This window comes from Oryza glaberrima, chromosome 2 (assembly GCF_000147395.1).
Source record: "Oryza glaberrima chromosome 2, OglaRS2, whole genome shotgun sequence".
Taxonomy (NCBI): domain Eukaryota; kingdom Viridiplantae; phylum Streptophyta; class Magnoliopsida; order Poales; family Poaceae; genus Oryza; species Oryza glaberrima.
In genome coordinates, this window is record NC_068327.1 from 22536430 (window position 1) to 22554447 (window position 18018).

Here is an 18018-nt window from a genome sequence, read left to right on the forward strand (position 1 = left end):
ACCCGCTACTCATCACTTGCGAGTCCACGGCTGACACATCGATGCTCCACCATCGCTCAACCTCTGCCGACATGTGGGACCACTGCACCGACACCCCCTGCCAGCCAGCCTTCGTGTGCCGAAGACCGCGCCACACCTACTGGCAGCTCCTCCTCGCACCGTGGTCGCCACCTTTACCGTTGGCCGCGCCTCATCACGCCACGCCGGCCTCCTCCACCACCGGACGCGCCTCTCGCGCCAGTCCGGCCTCCCTCCATCGGTTGCGCCTCTCGCGCCAAGCCGGCCTCCTCGCCACTGACCACGCCTTTCGCGCCTTGCTGGCCTCCACTGCCATCGGCTGTGCCTCTCTGCGCCAAGCCGGCTTCCAACCCCTCCAATCGCGGCCGTGCAGCCAGGTGCGGCCGTCTGCCATGCCCTCGGCTAGCCGTCTGAGACCGCCATGCCTCCTCCAATCACAATCACGGTCACCATCACCGCAGCCGCTGCTGACCGCAGTCACGGCCAGCCACCTCGCCGCCATCCAGCCGCTGTCGCAACAGTCGCCACGAGCTCCACGCCGATGTCTTACGCCGCCTGGCCGCCGGCTAGCCACAGCCACCGCGCCTGCCGGCCAATTGCCGGCCAGGCACAGCCGCACGCCCCAACCACAACCGTCGTGCCTCCGCGCCTACTGAGGTCGCCCGCGCCTCCGCGGCTACCACGGCCGCCCGCTCCTCCGCCGCCGTCGCGCCTACCGCGCCTCCGCCGCTATCACCGTCGCCCGCGCCTTCGCTGCCGACGCCGCGCCTCGCCACCTTCGCCGGCGTCGGCATCACACCAACGCCGCGCCCGTGTCGCCATGGCCCTGATCCGGCGGAGACGCCGGATCCAGCCACGGGAGTGCCAGATCCATCGGTGGCGGCGCCGGATCCGCAGCCACAACACCTCGCCGCTGCGTAGCCTTCCCGACTGTCCACGCCGCCCCTTCGCGCAGAGACAGCCGTGCCGCCGGGGATAGGAGCCTCGCCGCTGCCATCCCGGCAGGCCGCGCGGTTTCCGGCGACACGCTTCGGTGGCGGCAAGGTGGGGAAGGGGAGTGAAGTGTGACGGCGGCCGGGGGCTAGGGTTCGCCCTGGTTGCCCGCGCGAGGACGACAGGGCGTTCGTCTACCAAAAATACTTTTTACAAACTTATAACTGACCAGCAGAAATATTGAGCTATATATACCAGCAAAGCAATCATACATTCGCACAGCACGAGAGCCACAGCAAAGAAATCGTAACACCACAAGTTCGCTTGCTAAAACACCACACCACAGTAGGAAGCTGCAGCACATCACAGCTTTGAAATCAGCTCAGCCTGAATATCCTTCTGCGACTAAACATCAGGCCCAGGAGGCACATCGATGGCAGGCGAGCAGTTGAAGAGTCCATCAGGCTGGACAACCAAACCAATATATATAGCTTCCATTTTCAGATGAGTTGTAAAGTCGTAATGTTATCTGAAGCAATTAGGACAAGAATACTATCTTTTCGCAGCAAAAAACCATTTAAGTAATATAAAGAACAATGGAGAAAGAAACGAAGGCCAAAGTGATACCATTAGCATGAAGCTGATGCGTTCCACTGGCATGACAGGCCAGTCTTCCAGCCTAGGGATATGGGTAATCCCGAAAACGTACCTGTAGTTGCATATGACATGTTTTTATTTCAGATATGCCATAATTAAGCTAGAAAATCAGATGAACATGGAAGATCGACAGCAATTGTTAGAAGGTGACAACTTACCAGAGAACTAAGTTCGTCTCCTCTAGGGACCTATCCTTTTTTACCCATGTTGCTAAACCTTCGTTAATCCGTGGGTTCTGATTAGGAAATTCTCCTCCAGGGAACATCTCATCGTTTTTGAACGATGTAACCCAAAGGTTATGCTTTAAAAATCCAGCTCTTCTCAGGAATTTCGCCTCAGGCAGGGCCAGTGGAAGACAGCTTGAACCAGGTACGAGCTTGTACCCTGTTGGTTGTCCAGTACGATTTACAGTCCTTGTGTTCCTAACCTGAACAAACATGCGTCCAGCAGTGTCAGTCACACAGAAAGTTTGAGTTTGCACGACGATACAATGTTTCTCACACAAATCCTTACAATCCAATGGCGTGCAGATGAAGGGCCACATTCACGCATTGCCTGTAGTTCAGATTTCAATTTTTTTTTCTTCAGCGTAAAATGCATTATTATGCACATTATTTGGGCCTGCACTTTCAACTTTGACGTTTACCTCTACCACCTGGAATGGAAAAGGAAGCAGCAGTATCACATCTTACTATATAATAATGCAAAGAAATGGAGGACTTCATGAAATCGTGGACTAGAATAAACTAACATACTTCTCAGAAAAGTAAAGGAAGCTTAGCTGTTTATACATAATATAGACGGGTAATAGTAAGACGAAAATAAACAAAGTACAAAGGCATGGAACAATATCGTACTAGAAGCAGCCAGTGCAGGTGGACAAGTAAGTCGGCAATATGTTGAAGTCAAAATTACAGTAAAATAGAAGCCCACACAACATGGTTGATAAGCAGCCTACCTGATTGTAGGCCTCATTTGGTTTGCAGTCAACCGCCATGTCCATACGGGCAACAAAAAAATGTTGGTGAACTGGTGCATACAAACTAGGGGCAATAGTACCATATTTCCTTTGCTCCCCGGGCATGAGAGCTCCTAGGCTAAGAATTCCAGTAAGCTTTACTTCTGCTTCTATCTTGCCATCCTGCAACCAACAAAAAAACATATCAGGAACTAGAGTTCCTTTCGAAAGTATAATTGTGTCTGTAGACATTCCACTGAAAAGGTGAACTACTCACCTGATAAAAATGCCAATAGAACCCGTATTCATAATTAGCAATAGTGCATACAAATGACACAGTAAGCCTCCTTGACCGTCTAACTTCAGCTAATCCTGTTCTCCAATCTTGATGTTTCCAGAGGATCCCATGGTCTTCTTCATGTAAGCAAACAACATTCTCAATGGTCTCCACACCACCAGTAAAATTTGTAAAATGTGCATCAAAATATTTTATAAGACCCAAGCAGTCACATCCCTACAGTATAACAAACAAAATTAAGTTTTTTCAAAAACAAACAAAATTAAGTCAAATCAGCATTTAGGTGCAACCATACGAAAAATTCTGGGCATCAGCTTTTAGGTGCAACATGAAGCATTACTAAGCCTAAAGAACACAATTTCAATTACTTTTAAAGAATATGAAATGAGAAATTCTTGGAAGACAATAAAGAAAAATAATAAGCAAATGGAAGAAGTTCAAGTAAATTACTCTTCTGTATTAATTCAAACAAATCAGGTTGATTTGAAATTTTATCGTAAGGTTGCGTTTGTTCTAGCATTTGGATTGGGATTTTCAGCGGCACGAGAAGCAAGACAAGCCGCAAATGATCAACCGAATATTAATTATTAAAAACTTAAAAATTGGATTTATTTATTTTTTAAAAGATACTTTTTTATATACTTTTTTTGAAAAAAAAGAATATCATTAAGCAGTTCGGGAAATGTGCTCACGTAGAACAAGAAAGTTGCCGGTCCAATGCACCTTAGACTCAGCCTAGTATATTAACTGAGGTACTACTTGACAGATTAAGTCTTGTTTTTACTATATGCTTTTAACATCTATTTTTGGAATAACAGTTGGCTACCTTAGGATGTAAGCCACTAGTAGTTTTCCTTAGGATGCATGCCACTCCTAGTTTTTCTTAGGATGTAAGCCACCAGCCTATACCTTATGGTGTAAGCCACTAGCCTATATATATGTATCCAACCAGCCATAGTTGATTGAGTGGAGAATAGAAATTAAACTAGTCCCAAAACTTGTGTTCCTTTTGCTAACAATTGGTATCAGAGCAAGGTTTATCTGAGTTCCATCGATTCCCCATCCAAAATTTCTCTCCACTCCATTCGTTCCCCCTCTCTCTCGTCCCATGCCTCAAGCACTTCCAGCGGACGAGGCAGCAGGCGATTAGCGGCTGACGCTGAGGGCGACGGCGATGCGACTGCTGCTGCGCGGGTCGCGCAGGAGGCGCAAGCGGCTGCGCGGGAAGCACGCGCGGCGTGTGAGGAAGCGGAGGCGCGGCTGCAGGCAGCCACAAGGGCGGCGCGTCTCGCGGCGGCAGAAGCTAAAGCAGCGCGCACCGCGGAGGTGGCCAGGCAGGCTGCAGCTGCTGCTGCTGTTTTGCGAGCTGAGGAGGAGGAGGAGCGGCGTGACCTGGAGCGGGCAGACGCGGCCCGCGTGCGACGCGACGCGGACCGGGATCGACACGCAGGTCGACGCGACCGCGACTTCAGCCCCCATCGCGGAAGAGCAGATCTCCACCGCGGTGAGGAGGAGCGGCGTGATCCATGGCGCGATCCTCGGATAGACCGCGCCCTGGAGGCCCAGCGACTTTGGGAGCAGGCAGCGGCGATTGAGGCACAACTGGACTTCGACCGGGAGCAGGGTGGACGGGACGTTGGCGCACGGAGCCCTCGCAGGCAGCGCGCCTCCCCTTCCCCGGACAGGCGCCGTGGTCGCCGTGGACCCTCCGGCTCTCCTCCCGTTGTGCAAACCGTCGTCAAGGATGTTGGCGGCGCATGGCCTATGCTCACCAAGACTAACTACGTCGAGTGGGCGATGGTGATGAAGGTGAAATTGCAGGCGCGCCACATGTGGGACGCGGTCCGGTACGGCGACGTCGACTACGGGGAAGATTGGCGGGCGCTGGAGGCGCTCCTTGCGGCTGTTCCGACGGAGATGCAGTCCTCCATCGCGAACAAGCGGACCGCCAAGGACGCCTGGGATGCCATCGCTTCGGCACGCATCGGCAGCGACCGTGCCCGCAGGTCCACGCTTCAGAAGCTGCGTCAGGATTGGGAGAACCTGGCCTTCAAGCCGGGTGAGGACATCGACGACTTCGTTCTCCGCTTCAACTCCTTGCAGCAGCGGTTGGCGCAGCTCGTCGACACCACCATCGACGAAGAGAGAGTCGTGGAGAAGCTCCTTCGCGTCGTCCCCGAGAAGTACACGCAGCTGGCTCTGTCGATCGAGACGCTGCTGGACTTCACCGAGCTCACGATCGAAGAGGTGACGGGTCGCCTCAAGGCCGTCGACAACCGCAAGCAGCTACCTCCCTCAGAGCCGATCACCATTGGTGGCAAGCTTTTCTTCACCAAGGAGCAGTGGCTCGCCCGCCAGCAGGAGCAGAAGAAGGGGGAGGCCACAGGCTCTTCGGCTTCAGGATCGTCGAGCAGCCGCAAGCGTCGACCACGCAAGTGGGAGAAGGCGCGTAGTGGCACTCTTGGCGGCGCCGATGGCAAGTGCAAGGGCAGCCACGACGACACCTGCCACAACTGCGGGAACACTGGCCACTGGGCCAAGGACTGCCGGCAGGCGAAGCACGGCGGTCAAGCACACATCGCTCAAGCGCAGAAGGGTGACGAGGTGGCTCTGTTTTTCGTACACAGAAGCATCGAGCCGCACTTCACTCCCGCACAGGACGCTACCACGCCCCTCCACCTCGACGAGCCGCGGGCCCATGTCTTCCTCAGCAACGGATCCTGCGGCAACAAGATCGACGGATGGTGCCTCGACACCGGTGCCACTCACCACATGACCGGGCGGCGGGAATTCTTCTCCGAGCTTGACTCCAGCGTTCAAGGCTTCGTCAAGTTTGGGGACGCCTCCGCCGTGGAGATCAAGGGCGTCGGCTCCATCCTCTTCACCGCCAAGACCGGCGAGCACCGGCTGCTCACCAGTGTCTACTACATCCCCGCGCTGAGGAACTCCACCATCAGTTTGGGACAACTGGATGAGAACGGCTCGCGCGTGGAGATAGAGGACGGGGTCTTGCGGGTTTGGGATCGCCATCGTCGGCTTCTCGTCAAGGTGAACAGGGGCGCCAACTGCCTCTATGTTCTCCATGTACAGGTGGCGTAGCCCGTCTGCCTTGCAGCCCGCCGCGACGATGATGCATGGCGGTGGCACGAGCGCTTTGGGCACCTCAACTTCGAGGCCCTGAAGCAGCTCGGCAACAAGGAGATGGTGCAGGGCATGCCGCGAGTCGAGCACGTGGAGCAGTTTTGCGACACCTGCGTCCTCACCAAGCAGCGGCGACTCCCCTTTCCCCGCCAAGCAAGTTTCCGCGCCAAGGAGAAGCTGGAGCTCGTGCACGGCGACCTCTGCGGCCCCGTGACTCCGGCCACACCTGGAGGCCGGCGCTTCTTTCTGCTGCTCGTTGACGACGTGTCCCGCTACATGTGGGTGGTCCTGCTCGACTCCAAGGCAACGGCTGCAGACACCATCAAGCGCAATCAAGTTGCTGCGGAGAAGGAGTGCGGCCGCAAGCTTCGGGTGCTACGCACCGACAACGGTGGCGAGTTCACGGCGACTGAGTTCGCGGCGTACTGCGCTGACGAGGGGATCCAACGCCACTTCTCCGCGCCATACACCCCGCAGCAGAACAGCGTTGTGGAGCGCCGCAACCAGACAGTGGTGGCCACTGCCCGCGCCCTCCTCAAGCAAAGAGGGATGCCGGCAATCTACTGGGGGGAGGCGGTGATCACTGCCGTCCATCTCCTCAACCACTCGCCCACCAAGGCCCTTGACGGCAAGACGCCGTACGAGGCCTGGCATGGGCGCAAGCCGGTGGTGAGCCACCTCCGCATCTTTGGCTGTCTCGCCTTCGCCAAAGAGCTCAACCATGTCGGTAAGCTCGACGACCGGAGCTCGCCGGGAGTCTTCATCGGCTATGCAGAGGGCGTCAAGGCCTACCGCATCCTCGACCCTGCGACGCAGCGCGTCCGCATTTCTCGGGACGTCGTGTTCGACGAAGGGCGAGGTTGGGCTTGGGACAAGGCGGTGGACGACGGCTCGACTTCGACGCTCAGAGACTTCGTCGTCGACTACGTCCACTTTGGGGAAGCCAGGGGAGCTAGCAGCTCATCTTCACCGAGCTCGTCCACCTCGGCACCCGGCTCGCCATCAGCTCCGGCGAGTCCTCCACCACCTACACCACCAGCGACTCCTCCATCACCGGCTACGCCCCGCTCTCCTACACCGGCGCCTACACCACCGGTGGAGTTCGCCACTCCGTTGTCCAACGACGAGGATCGTGTTGATGCGTACCACGACGACGAGCCTCTGTGCTACCGCACCGTGGACAGCATCTTCGGTGATCAGCCCGTCCCTAGACTGGCGACGCGCGACTTCGAGGCCGAGCTGCACCTGGCGCATGAGGACGGCGAGCCCTGCTCCTTCGCAGAGGTGAATGGAGATGTGGCATGGCGCACTGCGATGCAGCACGAGATGGATACGGTCGAGCGGAACCGGACGTGGGTGCTGCAGATCTTCCTGCCGGCCACCGCGCCATCACCCTTAAGTGGGTCTACAAGCTCAAGAAGGATGAGGCCGGGGCAGTGATCAAGCACAAGGCGCGTCTGGTGGCGCGCGGCTTCGTTCAGCAGGAGGGAGTCGACTTTGACGACGCCTTCGCGCCCGTTGCGCGAATGGAGTCTGTTCGTCTCCTCCTCGCGCTGGCGGCCCAGGAAGGATGGCGTGTGCACCACATGGATGTCAAGACCGCCTTCCTCAACGGAGACCTGAAGGAGGAGGTCTACGTCCACCAGCCGCCCGGATTCGTCATCCCCGGCAAGGAGAACAAGGTTCTCCGCCTGCGCAAGGCCCTCTACGGCTTGCGGCAGGCGCCCCGAGCTTGGAACGCCAAGCTGGACTCCACTCTCAAGCAACTGGGGTTCCAGCAGAGCTCTCACGAAGCTGTTGTCTACCGGCGGGGCAAGGACAACAATGCCCTGTTGGTAGGCGTCTACGTCGACGACTTGGTGATCACCGGCACCAAGGAGGCTGAGGTGGAGGCGTTCAAGGAGGAGATGAAGGCGACTTTTCAGATGAGCGATTTGGGCCTTCTCTCTTTCTACCTGGGGATCGAGGTTCACCAGGACAGCTCTGACATCTCCCTTCGCCAGACTGCCTACGCCAAGCGCATCGTCGAGTTGGGCGGCCTCACCGGTTGCAACCCAGCCTACACTCCCATGGAGGAAAGGTTGAAGCTGAGCCGCGACAGCACGGCTGAGGAGGTCGACGCCACGCAATACTGGCGTATTATGGGCAGCCTTCGTTACCTCGTCCACACGTGGCCAGACTTGGCATTTGCTGTTGGCTATGTCAGCCGGTTCATGCAGCGACCGACGACAGAGCACCAGCAGGCTGTCAAGAGGATCCTCCGTTACGTCGAGGGCACCACCGACTACGGCTTGCACTACCCGAGGTGTCCCGGTGCGCAGCACTTCATCGGGTACAGCGACAGCGACCTCGCGGGTGACAGCGACACGAGCAAGAGCACCAGTGGCACGCTGTTCTTCCTCGGCAAGTGCCTGATCAGCTGGCAGTCGGTCAAGCAACAAGCGGTGGCAGTTGGTCAAGCAACAAGTGGTGGCCCTGTCCAATTGCGAGGCGGAGTACATCGCTACCACAACCACCTCAACTCAAGCTCTCTGGTTGGCTCGGCTGCTGGGTGATCTCTTGGGCAGAGACGCTGAAGCAGTGGAGCTCAGGGTGGACAGCAAGTCCGCTTTGGCCATGGCAAAGAATCCCGTCTTCCATGAGCGCAGCAAGCACATCCGCATCAAGTATCATTTCATTCGGAGCTGCTTGGAGGAGGGGAGCATCAAGGCTAGCTACATTAACACCCAGGATCAGCTCGCCGATCTTCTCACCAAGTCCCTCGGGCGGGTCAAGTTCCAGGAGTTTCGCGCCAAGATTGGAATGGTTCAAATTCCCCAAAAGGCGCCACACAAGACTTAGGGGGAGAATGACAGATTAAGTCTTGTTTTTACTATATGCTTTTAACATCTATTTTTGGAATAATAGTTGGCTGCCTTAGGATGTAAGCCACTAGTAGTTTTTCTTAGGATGTAAGCCACTCCTAGTTTTCCTTAGGATGTAAGCCACTCCTAATTTCTTAGGATGTAAGGCACTAGCCTATACCTTATGGTGTAAGCCACTAGCCTATATATATGTATCCAACCAACCATAGTTGATTGAGTGGAGAATAGAAATTAAATTAGCCCCAAAACCTGTGTTCCTTTTGCTAACACTACTAACAGGGAACAACAAAAATAACCTTTTTAAGAGAGTGTGCGTTCTTTCCAAGCCCATCTTCTCCAGCATCAAATGCATTCTTCCGATAATGTGGTTCATTTGGATCTCCATAAGGAACAACCATCTCAACGAAACTCAGCCTGTGAGCGATAGGTCGACGCCCACGGTTTCCATCAACATATGCAACAGAATGAATAACTAAACCTTCTTTGGGAGTAAAGCCAATACGGAAGTTCCACTGTTCAATAGATATAACAGGTGAGATTTTTTGAGTCAGTTTTATCTAATAGTAGCTCAAGTGCTCAACAATTGAAACAAGAAACAGAAGATAACCAGTTAACCTTCTGCCATTCCACAAAGTAACCGTTAACACGAAAACTGGGGCCATCAGGTTGATTGATGATAAGAGTCTTCAAATCACTTCTATCAACACCACCTCGTGTTTCCCCTGGAGTATAGTTTCTCAAATGATCTGGTAGAGGAAGAGGGACAAACTTCCTATCTTCAAACTCTATCACGGTATTATTCTGCACATCAATGACGATATGGATCCCTTCCACAGGTCGCGCATAACCATTCTCCATAGGGCTATCACTTTCAGTTCTACAGAAGATCAGAGGTTTGGCAATTCTTCGATTGGGAGCATCAGCATCACTGTAATATCCTGCACACCTATATTCAACTAGAACAGGTCATGTTTCAAGGTTCTATTGTTTCGCAACAAGAATCGGAGGAGGACGAGAAGAAGGATGTAGGGAAATCCTTTTGTTTAGTCAGCATGCTAGATCAATTAGTGAGTGACTGGATCGATACAACTAAAAAAACTGTTTACAAGTTTCTTTACAAATCAAAGACATGGAGAAAGACGGTAGAAGTGCAGTTGGCTAAAGGAAGAATTATTTGGTGAGTGAATCTTTCTTTTCAATGAGGGAAGGATTCTACGTCAGTAAGACAATGACAGCAAACCCCGAATGTTTTATAAAGCGTTTATTAACTACAGAAATTAACCAGACCAAGCTTACCATGGATCTACCATGACAAGATCCATGTCATCAACTCCTCTTTTTTTCATTGCTTCAATGAAAGGGGGGTGACTTTTCACAGTAGCTTCACATTCAGCATATTCCATGGCATCCTGTAATACACACAAGCACTACAAGATAAATCTAGTAATTGACCTAATATAAGTATTCACTAAGTCTTAACTATCAAAGTAAGCATCAAACTAAGTTTCTGTGATTCCGCTGGTTGTTTTAGGCCCTGTTTCTTTCAGCTTGGGATTATTATAATCTAGATTATTGAATTAGATTACTATAAGCTAGATTGTTATAATCTGTAGTAGAATAAGCGGTTAGTTGTTTCTTTCCTAGATTATTAGAGCCTAGATTATTGGATTTGCAAGTCTAAAGAGGGAGTGGGGTGGCATGGTGGGTAATTTTTCACCCAATAATCTGGAAAAGCTCACCTAAATGAGTTTATCAGATTATAATAAGCTAGGCTCCAGATTATAATAAGCTACTTCAATAAGTTGTCTGTTTCTTTCAGCTTACTCCCAATAATCTGGATTATAATAATCCTAAGCTGAAAGAAACAAGGCCTTAGTGGCAAATACCACAGCACACCAGCAATAATTTAGAACCACATGCTCATTAGAAAATAAATTTGGCTACATATAATCTCATTAAGTGTTAAATAGTTTGAATAAAATGGTCAAAATCAAGAAAATTGTGCCCAATAAATCTATAGAAAGTGGAAATATATCATTGCAGGCTGAACATTTGGAACAACCTCTGATGATATGAGCTTGCCTCTCTGATGTCCACCCCTAGTAGCAGCATGCACTTCAGAGAGCTCTACAATCCAAATACTAGTCTCATTTGTCATTTTGTTGTAGACAACAAGCCTGGCCCTCCTAGCTGGCAGCCTGGTTGGAATGATAGGAGCATTTTTGGTTCTGGGAAGCAGTGAAGGTTGGAATGGTGGGAAAAAGTATGCATCAGCTAATGCCACGACAGTTTTTTCTGGTTCCAGAAGCACAACTTCGACAAAACGCATGCTGTCTCGAACCTATAATTTCAGGAGTGACTTAATTATATATTTGGAACATGAGTACATAATTTTGTATGAAAGGTAGTAGATGGACAGAGACCTCAGGAGTTCTTCCAGAAGCTCTGACAGTTGCTACAGACACAGAAATTTCAGCAGCAGATAGTGGGTCTAAGGGGTGGCTTTTCTGTGTCCTCGTCATGATCCGGATTCCTGAAATGTTTCTCCCGCATAACGTCAAGTCATTCTGATATAGCATAGCTATGTACTGATGCTTAAATTGAACAGAAAATATTAAACTATCCAAATACACAAATTGTGGCAGGCAAAGGGAATATCATAGAAAACATTTGACTCTTTTTTTTTCTTTTGCAATTTAATTACAGAGTAAGGGACACAAAGTTTGTATCTGTAAAAGATAGCTACACACTTACGCAGGTATTTCTCAATTATGCATGTGCCCACCAGATAAATTGCATATGGAACCATTGAAAGGCCCTTTTGATTATATTGATCAAGCATTTCCATTCTAAATGGCAGAATGGCATCGTTCTGTTAGCTAACAGAAGATAATATTTCAGACCTTTTATTTGGTGGGGGAGCATCGATTCACTCGTTCGACAAACACAACGCTAAGATCAAACACAAAATTCCTAACACAATGACACTCTGGCTCGTAGAAACTTTCCAAAAAAAAAAAAAAAGCACACAACCAAAACACCTTAGGCAAACATTTTCCCTACGCTCCAATCTGATCTCTCATCGTGGTCACTCACACCTGAAGCAGTTCATAAACGGAACGCCACCGACCAGGCGCTAACATTTTCCGCAGACAAACCCAATCCAGCAAAGGGGGGCACCCAAAGAGAGAGGGAGTTCAAGGAGAGTGAGTACCTTTAGACGAGGCGATGGCGGTGGCAGGCGGCGGCACCACCGTTTCAGCCTCCTCGATCACGCCGGTGGCGGCGGCGATCGCGGCGCCGCCGCAGCACCCCTCCGCCGCGCCCATCGGAGAGGGTCCGATCTGCGCGCGCGCGAGGCGAGGCGAGAGGCGAGCGGAGAGGAGGAGGGGTTTGGGGGGTTTTTGTTTTGTTTGGTTGGTATTTCGCTCAGTCTCTTATTTTATTACTCCTTCTGTTTTAAAATATATGTATTTTTAGATTTCGATATGGTTTTCGAAATATTAATTTGATCTATAATATCTATAAAAGTAAAATGTTTTAAATAAAAATAGTTATAGTTCGTTTAACGATAAAGATAGTAATATCAAATTTACATGATTAATTTTTTTTAAGTTTTTGTTGCTAATAGTTAAATTTAAAAAGTTTGACTTGGCGTTATACTAAAAATGCTTATATTTTAGAACGGAGGGAGTATTAGACAATGGTGGCTGACTGAGTGTTAAATTAACGAAAAAAATTGGTTGACTGGACTATTCGTCATGTAATTAACATGATCACTTCATGTGTGGCTACTGTTCACTCCTCTGGTACGATATCCGCGTCATATAGGCCATGTTTAGTTCCAAACTTTTTCTTCAAACTTTCAATTTTTTCATCACATCAAAACTTTCCTACACACATAAACTTTCAACTTTTCCGTCACATCGTTTCAATTTCAATCAAACTTTTAATTTTGACGTGAACTAAACACAACCAGGGTTAACATGTGAATTGAATTAGGGTCTCATGTTTTCTAGAAGAATGTTCTACACCTTCTATTCATGTATGATTGACCTATTTGAGTCTAACGCAGTGACCAAGAAAAACGCAACTCAATACATGGGACATTGGTGCATAGGGGAATCCACAAGTAGTTGCATTTGTACGGGAGACGTGGCTGCATATGATTGGAATGGGTGAACATTCGATTCACAAGACCTACTGCGTGCATGCATGACTAAAACAAAGCAACGACAGCATCCAAACCCAAGAATGTGTGGCAAAAGAAAAAGATGATGATCAAAATAGAAAACTTTTTCAGAGCTAATATGTCTATTAAACACAAATGAAGAGAATATTAGATAGCAAAACTTTATCAAATAGTTACTAGATTATTAAACTTTTCCATTCCTATTAAAGTCTATTCAAAATGAATAAAAATTCTGCTCATAAGCTTTTCTACATGAATAAAAAATATATTTACAAACTTTCTACAGGAGAAAAATCTTTATACACAAACTTTCTACAATAGTTAAAGATAGTTTACCTAGCAAATCTATTATATAATTAAAGGAATAGAAAAAGGAAATAACTGAAGTTCGGAATTAAAAATAAGGAATATTAGAATAGGAGTATAGAGTCCATATAGAAATACAACTAGGAAATAACTGAAATTCAGAATTAAAAATAAGGAATATTAGAAGTAGAGTATAGAGTCTATATAGAAACACAATTAAGAAAAAAATATAAATTCAGAATTAAAAAATAAGGAATATTAGAAGTAGAGTATAGAGTCCATATAGGAATTTAAAACTTACTAAAATTTGGAATAAATATAATAAAATTAAAAGTAAAGTTTAGAGTCCGTATAAAAATACAATTTACAAATAACTAAAATTCAAAATTAAGAAAAACATGGGAATAAGAGTTTAAGGTCAATATAGGAATACAATTTAGAAGTAATTGAAATTCAAAATTAAAAATTAAAGAATATAGAATGATGAGTTTAGAGTCCACATAGAAATACAATTAGAAATAATAAAAATTCAGAAATAAAAATAAATAATATTAGAAGAAGAGCATAGAGTCTATATAAAAATACAATCTACAGAAAATTCGGAATTTAAAAAAAGAAATATTAAAAGACGAGTCTAGAGTCCATATAGGAATATATATAATTTACAAATAACTAAAATTTGATATTAAAAATAATTAATAACTAACACGTATATAAAATATAATTTGAAAATTCAGAAATAAAAATAAATAATATTGGAAGAAGAGTATAAAGTCTATATAGAAATACAATTTACAGAAAAATCAGAATTAAAAAAAAGAAATATTAAAAGACGAGTCTAGAGTCCATATAGGAATATATATAATTTATAAATAACTAAAATTTGATATTAAAAAGTAATTAATAACTATATAAAGTATAATATGAATATTACACATTAGTAGTTTTTTAAAGTTATTGTAAAACTTAAAATTATGTTGTCATTTTAATATATTTGAACAATATAATAAGAAAACATATATGCTATTATATGAGAGAAAATATAATGATGCTAGCCGCGCAATCTGCGCGGGCCATCATACTAGTTTCTATGAAAGTAAACGACTTTTCACCATATAAAATCTAAATTGTATAACTTTATGTTAATAAACTTTCATCGCGAATAAAAACTTTATATTCAAAAACTTTGTACAAGAATAAAATGATACTTGAATTTTCGAAAATATCTTAAAACTAATTCTTGAACTAAATAATAAAAAAGTATATGTATTCTTGTCTTAAGGTGATCCAAACTAGTAATTGAGCCAACTCAGCCAAACAAGCTACGACACATAAACGTGTAGGCTCTCAACTCCTGACAAGATATGTTGCACGTAAAATGTTAGGATAGTCGGAAAAGCAAATACGGTTGTAACGAAAATAGAAAGGATGTCATATACGCGCGGTAAGCTTGTGTGCGTTTGTTCGCATAACAATCTTCTCAGTCTTAGCTAGCTAGTTTGAGGTAAAATTGACGGTTTCCATGTAAATCTACGGTACAATGTTGCCTGCTTTTGTCATCATGGTTGCTGTAACACGTAATGAGTCACAGAATTTCTAACCTAATACTCCCTCCGTTCCAAAATATAAGAACCCAGAGTAGTCTTCATTCTAAGTTGTATTCATTCGAAGTAATCTTCTACCCTACTGTAAAAGCATACCCCCTCGCTTACAAACAAGTGATGTGTATTAGACCGCGACACAGTTACCAATCCACATGTTTAATTACTATAATTACTAATATAAAACCTAAATGAAATGTATAATACATATTTGAGTAAATTTCATAAAACCTCACATATTATGGTTCAAGTTACACAAACCACATGGATTTTGATATGTGACATATAACCCCAGATATTATGATCCTAAAGTTTTACAAAACCATACTATTGATCATTGATCATTTTGATTTTGATCTACTATACTTTTGAGTTCTACAATCACATCTCAAATTTATAAATATTTTATCCATCATATAAATATTACTTTTTTAAAAAATTTTCAAATAGGAATATATCAAAATAGTTAACGATGTAGTTTTGTGAAGCTTTAGTACAAAATACTTGGGTTTATATGCCACATGTCAAAATCCCTGTGATTTTGTGTAACTTGGACCATAATAATAGGTGGAATTTATGAAATTTACTCTACATATTTTGAACTATTTTAAGACAACTCTAACCATATCACTTTCAAATATTCAGTTGAAATATTCAAAGAGAACTTAAAGTGTCAAAGTTTAATAACGTTAATTACACACATTTCGAAACACCACTTTCTGACCAGAGGAAATAGTTATTTAGAGAAGGCTTTGTTACTTTCTAAGGCAAATTACATGACGTCTAGTTAAGTATACATGATGTACAAAGATTACACATACAACGGCCGTTTAAACATTGGTGAAATCGCTTGATTGGATGAGCCACACAAACAATTCACAATGTCCGGGTACTTTGCTTTTCCAAATCAGCCGGCCATAGGAAGGATCAATGTCTGCAAAGGAAAGGACAATTGAGTGATTTGAGTCCGAGTGTAGGACTTGGAATGGTCGGCTACACAAGGCCCAGGTGATAGATTGGTAGAAGCCCAGCTCAACTAAGCAATAGAGTTGCGAGCACAGGCTGATCCCAAGGGCCTCAGGCCCATGAAATGACCACCACAGTCCACATACAGCGAATACTGATCTGTTTTCAAAACGCTTTCATTGGCTATTTGCGTTACCTTCCAAAACAAGGAGTACCTATGCGTCTTTCGAAAGATTTCTATGATCATATCACATAAATTTTTAATCTTTGGATTAAAATCCAATAGACATAGTAAAAGGCAAAAAGCAACTAAGAAACACCATAATAAATACTAAATTACCATATCTTTAAGAAAAAGACCAAATCCAATATAAATTTCAAAACTTACATGCGAAGATTCAAAAATTACACTGTAACTTAGAAAAGTTATAATGTAAGTTTCATAAATTACACTGTAATTTACAAGAAAATACACTATAAATTTGAGTGAGAAAATCGAGTGAGAGATAAGAAAAAATCTTTCAAGTGAGATATAGCAAAATCGCTGAACAATTCGAGTCCAAGATTATTATTCATTAAATGGACTTCACTGAGTCATTTCTTGTGAAGGGATTTCACTATGTTATTTTGATCATAAATCTAGAGTTACCACTTTTACTCCCCATAATTTGATTAGACTTTCAAGGAAATATTGTACGTCAAAATTTGATATCTCAAAATCAAACAGATAAATAAACATGGTTTGCTTAAAATATAACACCACATTTTTCACGTAATTTCAATCATTTTTTTCCTATGTTATTGCGCTCTCTCCCCTATATATATAAGTATGCTTCTATCTCTCCTGTTTGCGGCCGTCGAACTTGCAAATGGCTCAGTGGTGCCCTGCAATTTGGTCGAGTTACAAATCTCCATTTGGAGCTACAAGTATACTACTACTCAGTATCTTTGTTTTTAAGTTATCGTACAAATTCAGAAGCAACACCAAACTGAAATCACAGGAAGATTCTTATACCTAACTACAGATTCGAAAGTGAAGTCGGCAAAAGGAGAATCAGCCATAAGAAATCTTGAAACTGTGCACGCTTTAAAGACACAATACTTCATCCACAACACACGACTTGCAGGGAAAAAAAAAATGTCGACCTGAGCCCTGGCCAACTCGATGAGCAGAAAATGTGTCTAGTGCGGTGTCTGCTAAATGATAAATTGTGGCCAATCTCTAGTGATCGTAGAAGACAAGATCAAGTATTCCATACCTGATAAATTGTGGCCAATCTCTAGTGATCGTAGAAGACAAGATCAAGTATTCCATACCTGATACAGGGACAAAGACGCTGATTATTCTTCTCTTCAGCATCCGGCCTGGAGCACACAAGTTGATTTTCTGTTCTGTGGTCCTTGGCCAGCAGCGCTCCAATCGCTACTGCCAAGCGGGAACCACCGGTCCATCTCACCAACAAAAAGAAACACGAAGCAAACGCATAAGCATGCTTACAATCTTATTCTTGGACCACAGCTGCGTTCACTTGTTAAACATTTATTAGTCGAACAAGAGGAAATATGCATACCCTGATACCCATGAGAAGCCAGACCAGTGTTGACTTCCTCTGCAATTAAATAGATTTCTGAGCATGGAAAATCTTGATTACTAACACCGACTGTATATCTGAAGAGTCACCGTTTGTGTGTCATAAGAACAGTACGTTTTTCTGTCATAAGAACAGTACATATAACATGAGAACTTCACATGTAACTGTATTAGTTTCATTTATCTGCACAGTAGATGGCATCAGCTTTAGAACCACAGACGCAAGTATCTTCAGAAGCCTTCCATATTAAACTGATGCAAGATGTTAATGTCATGCTAAATATTGCACTGGAGAATCAAAACAACAGAAACAGACAACAGTTAGATCTTTAAAAAAGACGATGGAGGGAAGGGTGGCCCTGATGGTAACGCAGACTGAAAACAGTCAAGTGGTCAGCTGCAACCCCAGGTTATGGATTAGGCTGGAATCTTGCTCGTATCCCCTTCCACCACTCATTCCAAGCCACCACTCGTTCATCTCAGCCCGAGCTGG

General features: G+C 45.7%; 1 long non-coding RNA gene and 1 pseudogene across 1 annotated transcript; both read right to left on the reverse strand.

The window, feature by feature from the left end:
- Positions 1-1092: 1092 nt before the first annotated feature.
- LOC127762464 (amine oxidase [copper-containing] zeta, peroxisomal-like) lies at positions 1093-12254 on the reverse strand (annotated as a pseudogene).
- A 3333-nt stretch (positions 12255-15587) lies between these two features.
- LOC127762467 (uncharacterized) lies at positions 15588-17498 on the reverse strand. The gene is made up of 2 exons (XR_008015538.1): positions 17252-17498; positions 15588-15902 (listed from the first exon to the last, which is right to left on the reverse strand). It is a non-coding gene; the product is annotated as an uncharacterized LOC127762467 (long non-coding RNA).
- Between the last annotated feature and the right edge of the window lie 520 nt (positions 17499-18018).